We start from the raw sequence: 8,389 nt of genomic DNA, 5'->3' as shown, positions 1-8,389 counted from the left end.
TGAACAAAGCATGGGTGTAATACAAAATCCAATGCCTAGTAGTGCTACACAGTGGTAGTTGTCCAGGGCGCTGTGACTGAGCAGGACTCAAAAACCAATATCGATCTGTTAACGGAGGTGCTGCAAGGATTCTGGTACACCTGGAGACCAAATCATCATATTATCCACAAGGGGGTCGACACATGTTAATAACTTTGATGCTAAGTGTTGACTTTTGGGTTTAGAATCACAGACTTATGATTTATGCTCATTTTCTATTTGGATATTTAACAGATGTTCAACAAGAATTTTTGTTTTTTTTAAAAAAAGTCTAAATAACACAACAAGAACAACATATGAAATGTCGAAATGAATCTTGGCTCAAGAGTTGGCAGTTTGTCTTGTAATTGGAAGGTTGCCGGTTTGAGCCGCGGCTCCAACAGTCTCGATCGTTGTGTCCTTGGGCAAGACACTTCACCCGTTGCCTACTGGTGGTGGTCAGAGGGCCCGGTGGCGCCAGTGTCCGGCAGCCTCGCCTCTGTCAGTGCGCCCCAGGGTGGCTGTGGCTAGAATGTAGCTTGCCATCACCAATGTGTGAATGACTGAATGTAGTGTAAAGCGCTTTGGGGTCCATAGGGACTAAGTAAAGCGCTATACAAATACAGGCCATTTACCATCAACAAGTTTGTTTGGATACGTTTAAATGTTTCAGCGCTCAGACTGACGTCTTCAGTTTTGACTGAAAGTCAAAGTTAAAATAACCAATAATAAAACTGTTTTTTGGCCTCAGGCTGCACTGCACCACCGAAAAACAGTTAGAGTTAAAATTATGACATTTTTTAAAAATTTCCCATGAATTTGTCACTTTCTCCTCTTCTCTACCTCAGTTACTCACAATAGTCCTTCAAAAGCTCCTTGGACCCAGACCCAGATCTTGAAGAAATCAAATCCAAGGAGTTAAACGTTCTGTTAAAATATTCATCCAATCACAAACAACAAAGTTTCCTTAGTGGGTGTATGATATTGGAAAATCAAAAATGAGGTGTTCTGTTAAAAATCAAACGTGTGGTCAGTTCACTACACGTTACATTAGCAGGTGCATACGTTTATGCAGGACAACAGCCTGGCAGGAAAACGTTCCTGACAGAATCTCCAAAAGTTGAATCTGTTCATCTGGACGTAGCGTTTTGTGGGAGAAACGTTTCGTCACTCATCCAAGTGACTTCTTCAGTCTCAGCTGACTGCAGGTTTCCCCAAACCTTATAAACAGCTGTGATTGCAGCCATTCCCCAACTCTCTGTGAATGGGACTCATGGCCATTGATCAGTGTTCTTTGATCAGTGGGTTTTGGTCAGTGATTGTTGATCAATGGTCATGGGAATTTGCATAATTATGATTAAGGAACTGACCTCACAGCCCATTGTTCCTTCAGTGGGCTGGTTTCAGTCATTATGCAAATGTACTGTTTATAAAGTTTGGGGAAACCTGCAGTCAGCTGAGACTGAAGAAGTCACTTGGATGAGTGACGAAACGTTTCTCCCACAAAACGCTACGTCCAGATGAACAGATTCAACTTTTGGAGATTTACTTTCCTGGATGATTGAGAATGCATCAAGACGTTCCTGACAGAAGGTCTTCTGACGTATAACAGGACAGTTCAGGTTACAGAGCGTGGAGGAGCAGCTCGAGGAGCAAAAAGAAAGTGAAGGAAAGACACAGCGAGACAAAGGCATTATCTCCCATTTTCCTCCGCAGATGACAAGGGTAAAATAATTATTATCACACAAACAATAATCTGTCTTTCCTGTGCTGTCTCCCCTAAGTCGCATCCGTAGCTCCAGGCAGATAATATACTGGACTGCCTGAGATGCATTTGAATATTTCTTTGGCAGGAAATCACATTACTGGCTATTAAAAAGTAATTATTTGTACATAAATTCCCTGCAAGTTTGAGCCTAGTCTTGGCAGATGCCTCTGTGTGTGTGTGTGTGTGTGTGTGTGTGTGTGTGTGCGCGCATACTTCTACGTGTGTGTGTGTGTGTGTGTGTGTGATGTTCGATGCTAAGGCAGTTAGCGTGTGGGGCATTGCAGTGTTGTGTTTATTAAAAAAGCAGACAGCCTCTCCATCATCAACACCACACACACACACACACACACACACACACACTCAGTGTCACTGAAACTATATTTCATAGGGTGGTACATGATAATGTAATTACCAATACTTAGCATTGACAGTGAGAAAGAGGGAGCGTGTAAGAAAGAGTTACAAAAAGACAGAATAAAAAGAACATTGGAGAGAAAAGTTATAAATGAGACGGGCCGATAAAGACATATGAGATACATCATTAAAATATGGAAGCAGATCAATAAAGTAAATGATGAGACGTACAGTAACAGAATAAAAGATCCTTATCGTGGCAGTGCCGTTCACCTCGGTGCTACTCAAACAAGGAGCAAACGGACCGAAAGGCTGCAGTCGAACCAAATGTTTTACCCAAAGGTTACTCAGCTGTTTTTCTATGTTAAATTATTTTCATCTAGCTTTCTGTGACAGTCAGTTATTGGTGTAATGTTCCAAGACATTTGACAAAGCCTGTACTGTAAAACCTTGTTTATTGGACAACTCCCGCATTGTTCATTTTAGGTGTTTTTACTGAGTTTAGTGAGAGAGTTAATATAATGAAAAACACACATATAAAGTAGTACAGCAGAAGTAGTACAGTAGTACATCCAGTTCCACGTACTCCAGCTTATGAAGGCTGCATTATGTTACTCTGCTGTACACTTAGCAGTTGTTACCCAGGAGGAAGCTCATTTTCACTGACAAAGTTCGTGTTAGGGTACCTGGGTCTTTGACCCAGTGTTTTGAGTTTTGCATTATTATTGAACTTTGATTTTGTCAATATTTATAATTTCTAGTCTTTTGGTTTTTATGTTAGAATTCTTAGTCTTCCTATTTCTGTCTCAGTGTTCCTTAGTTGCTCTGTCTCCCCTGTCAGCTGTATCCCCTTGTCTAGTCCGCGTCTCTGTGTTATGTTTCCTGCTTTACTTTGAAAGTCCGCGTCTCATGTCAGTGTTTCCAATGTTGCTTTCCTTGTCTCGTTAGGTCTGATTTGTCCCAGCTCTGTTTCCCTCCTGTCTCCCATTCCCTGATTGATCCCTCTGTGTATTTAAGCCCGGTGTTTTCTTTCATCTGTGTTGCGATCTCCGTTATCGGACACTGTGCGGTCGGTCGGTCTGTTTACTTTTCTGTATTCTCAGTTCAGCAGTAAAGCTGCATTTGAGTTCACCTTTTTGCCTCTGTGAGCCTGCACTTTGGGTCCACCATTCCTGCCTACTGCACACAGTACATGACAGCCGGGTCCACTGTGTATACCATGTGTACAGTGAAATCACCCTTTACTTTCTGGAAGCAGAAGGTAAAGCATTTATAGCAGAGGCCTTGAGATGAAAGGTTTACTGACTTGACACAGACGTACCATATTACTAATCCCTGTAGCTGCATTTCATATTATCCATAGAAACAAAGCCATTCTTAACTGTTTGCTTTGTCACTGTTTTTTTTTTACTTTAGTAATTTCTCTTTGATTGTCTGACATTTGTAGAGGTAATTGTGAAAATTATATGTCATAATTTGAATCTGTTTCCTGTTGTGATTTTGTCATAAATCAAAGCATCTGCTGACTGTTAAATAAATATTTGTACATTTTGGTAAATCAGTGTCACTAATTTAATATAATATTTTCCTGCTGCCTCACCTATGCTACACCTGTACACCGTGTCAGCTGTCCTTTCATTTGACCACAGAAGCAACAAAAACTGAGAATAAACATTTTTTATTATCAGGTGTTATCTCATATGCCTATAATTCATTAGCATTTAGGCAGACACACTCACACACACACACACACACACACACACACACACACACACACACACAATAACCCCAGTCATGTATATTCAGCTGTAGAGGTGGCATTAGAGTCGATTTATGGCTGCATGTAGGATGTTACTACAGTCAGGTTGTGCACAGTCAATTTTTCTCCACTCTTTGGTGTTTTTTTCCATCTCTCTTCATTTCCCTCATTAATAGCCTTCATTAATGTTTAATGGCTGGATTACTCTGCCCTTGGCTTGATTTCAGCTGAGCTTTGGCTCAAACTGACACTGGATTACTGTTTGTTTGCTTGTGCTTGTGTGGTGAACTTTGATGATGTCCTTAAAAGTTGATAAAACAGTGGAATATGTCTGCATTGTGAAGAAGATGCTAAATTTAAATGTTGGACTGTGCTTTTTTCTTCATATCTGTGTATGTGAATGGGAAAAATAAGGCAGACGAGGTTAGCAGAGGGCACCTGGCAGTAGCATCCACACCTTTGATTGCAGCAAGGATCGAATCACAATTAGAACAACAGCAAATAATGAAAGTGGGGCAGAGAAAAGTGAATAAAAGCCAGAGAAAGACTGAGACAGACAGAGAGAGGAAGCTGGCAGTGTATATTATCTGGGGTCCTGTTGGATATCATTCAGTTTGGAGACATAAGGCTGAGTTGGCATAGCTTTGGATATGTTCTCAAACAGCCCTGGCTGAGGGTCTGCTACTGCATGAGAGCACAAGTTTTATGGTAAATTACCACTGTAGAGCAAGTTACTAATAATATATATTTTATTAAAGACAGGGAAAAAAACAAGACGTTGTGATTTAACAATTTAATGTTTGAGAATAGTTAATAGCTACCAAGCTTCAGCTTCAATGGCTTGACTGTGGAAGATTTTATTATTCCTCTAAAATTGAAAAAAAAAAAAACCCCAAAACAAAACAGGTGACTTCAATTAATTCAAGTAAATACTGTTCACTAGCCAACTAAGAGCACACAACAGATATTGACAGCTTTTCCAGAGTAGCATGTCTCCCTTTTAGCTGGAGCCAAGCAGCTTCCTCCCACCTTTTGCCTTGTGCTAGGCTAATGTCTAACAAACAAGACTCTTTACTAAACAGAGACAAAACAATACCTCCAAAATATTCTGCAAACTTATTGTATTATTTGTCCATGACCTCAAACACCCTGTATAAGCTTTCCTTGTTAGCAGATGTAATGCAACATCCAGAAAAGTAATAAACCACTTTTGGTGCACACGCTGAGGGCGTGTGCACATAGGAAGTGATTAGGAAGTGATTAGCAGTGATTCGGTGATAAGACGTGAACGACATTCAACAAACTCAAGCAGTAAATGAGCCAGTCTGGAGTTAAGATTTCTTGAGTAATTAATCCCAGGATACAGGTGTTTGACATATAACATGGTGGTAAATACATTAAAGGCTTATCTAGCCAACCAGAGTTTGGAATCCATTGGTGACCACCAGTCACCGACAAAGTGATGAGTATATCGCTTCCCATGAGTATGGCCCGTGTGGCTAAAAGTTTGGTAAGTTTAAGTCCTAGTGGAAACACTGGGTTTCAAATTACTTGGGATTTAATTAGGATTAGATGATCTTTAATATGCAACTTGACTTTGGAGCCACGGGGATTTGCATTTCTCACAAATGTGCAAAATTAGCACAAAATTAAAAATGTCCACTGAACAGTTGCTAAAGATGTGTAAAACAACTATCAGCAACTTGTTAACTTCATGATGAACTAAAATATAAAAGGGTAAGAGTATCCACCACTGCAAATGGCTTCACATGTATGAATGTAGCCAGCTGACAGAGATTGAGCATTTGACTAGGATACCTCCTGGATACCTCCTACAGCTAAGTGGCAGAAAACGGATGGATGGATGGAGTTGCATTGTGTTACTGGATTAATTGCAAACTCTTAAACTTGCCACTATTAAAGAGATGATCATTTTGAGATGGCAGTCTTTATGCAGTGGCTGATGAGCTGCAACACATCTCAGTTGTGGTTATAAGGCAGACCTTGCTTGTTTAGCCCAAACTAAACAAGCAAAAACAAGAATAGAATAGAATAGAATAATCCTTTAATTGTCCCACAAGGGGAAATTTGGTTGTAACAGCAGCCAAAAAGACACATATACAAACAAACAGTACACAGGACACAGAACAGAAACATACACAATTTTTCTTGAATAGTTACATTAAGGACAATGGTTACTATATACAGAGTACTGTACAGTTATTAAATTAAATAAACAACCCTCGGAGTGCTAATATGGTCCGTCCAGCAAGAAGAATATATCACAATAACAAGTACACATTACAGTTCCTAATGTTTCCCAACACAGAATTCATAAGTTGTTGAAAAGCAGCTGATGCATTTCACATTCCAAATGCTGTTACTGTGTATTATAGGAAATGGTCTGGAGGCTCTGCAAGTCAGGAGAACCTGCCAGTACCCGCTCAACAAATCAAATATTGTTATATAGGTAGCTGCTCCGATGCTGTCTATGCAGTCTTCCATGCAAGTCAATGGAAATGAATCTGAGACCATGACTGCATTTACTCTCTGAAAATCAGTACAAAGGAGAACTATCTGACTTTGGTGTCAGCAGACATGGAGAGCTCCATCAGCTATGACTTGCTACAGTAAAACCATTTTCAAGAAGATACTGTACCTCTTTTTCCACCAATTCCCTTTTGAGTCATGGGCAATGGTATGCGTGTTGCTTAACATGAGGCACGTATTTAGGCACCCGCCACATGCCTCAATGCGGAGGTCCTAGAGGGTACATCTCCAAACAGAGTAGGGTATGCTCGGGTTAGGCACTGTATAAACTGTAGACTACGGTCCCACTAATCAACACAAGTCTATTCTGATGTGGACACAAACGCAATCTTTTTTGTTTAGTTTTTATGGATGGACACAAAGTCAAAAATGAAAACCAGAGACTTAAACATCACTCTGGATTCTTGGCTAGCTTAGTGTTAGCATGCTGTCTTTGCAGATGCTTGCAAAGACCTGAAGTTCTGCTAGTGGTGTAATCCAGATGTAGCTTTTCTTTGACAGACTTTGCACTTTATTATCACACTCCTGTCCTTTTGTGCAGTAAAGGTAAAAGTAATGTCCATATTGCCGTTCCACCATTTACCTCTTCCTGCATATGAACTGAAATTAGCTAACTGTAGTGAAACTCCTCAGGAAGTAAAAAAGAAAACATGTTTGTTTGATGATTTTATTCTTTCTATCCACCCGGTGCAGAAAACTGAGGAACCTTTGTAATGCAAGTAACTACATAATTATAACTGTATTGAAATTAGTTCACTTATGTGTTACATTCTGGTGTTACTGAAAACTGTAATGTGATTACAGTATCGCAGTTACAAAAGTTTACACCCAACACAGATCCCTAATACATCACTATCAAGGTACATAAACTACAAGCAGAGACAAATATACTGTATGTGGAACTATAATGTATGAACACCAAAGATACATGGGTGGAGTGAGGAAAGGTTCATGCCCAAGTATAGTATTTATAAATAACCTGACTGGCCAATTATGTTAGACATCTGGCACCTGCTGCTTGACTGTCTTGACTGAGCTGGATGAGCTGATTGGACACAGGGGATGTAAGGTTACCGAGGCACGTGCACTGGGACAGACAGACAGATGGACAGATGGATAAATGGATGTGGACAGATGTATTGAGACCTCTGCAAATCCTCCGAGGTAAAGCAGGAGTACATTGAGTCTGACTGCTTTGTAGACTGGCCAGCTAAGTGTTCAGTTCACTGGATAAATGGGGGAAACACAGAGACACACGGTGTGAATGTTATTATTTATTGGAGGAATAAAAAATGAATACTGTAGTACTATTAGAGTGAATATCTATTCTTGATTTATTCTTGATCTAATTCAACACTACAGCTATACCATGAAAAATACTAAATACATTTATTTTACTTTACTTTTTTACAAGATTAAACATAATGTGTAATCATATTTGTTTTTCATTTAACCCACCATAGATCTTCAGTCATTATAATACCAAGTCACACATTTGCCTGTCCAGTTTCCCCAGTCAACACACCAGGGCAGGTTATAACTGATGTGCAGCATTTCTACTACAGTCCCTGGATTAAAACAGTGTAGGGCCTATAGTCATGTGCATTGGTTTGTAGCAGGCCTTAAAATATACTTTTGGTGGGTGTGTCATAAGTGTATACAATGAATCTGCTGCCTAAAGTGCAACTTCTGAGTAATAAAACAGTGTGTTGAATGTGTCACTGTATCTCCTTCCAAATACATTATTGTCAGAATTTATATCCCTTGTTCATCCTTCTCCAGGACACTTAAACTTCTTTTTTTACATTATTGTTCTATAGCCATTACATCATGTTTTTGTTTCCAGCACAGAGTGGACAGCACTTTGTCTGCTCCCCTACAGCCTTGTGCAGCCACCTTTAGTAACTTAAAAGGGTAAAAAAAAAAACCCTGCTTGCAGT

The sequence above is a fragment of the Oreochromis niloticus genome, linkage group LG7 (genome assembly GCF_001858045.2).
Source record: "Oreochromis niloticus isolate F11D_XX linkage group LG7, O_niloticus_UMD_NMBU, whole genome shotgun sequence".
Taxonomy (NCBI): Eukaryota; Metazoa; Chordata; class Actinopteri; order Cichliformes; family Cichlidae; genus Oreochromis; species Oreochromis niloticus.
The sequence above is the reverse complement of the archived record's forward strand: the minus strand, read 5'-3'. Positions refer to the sequence as shown.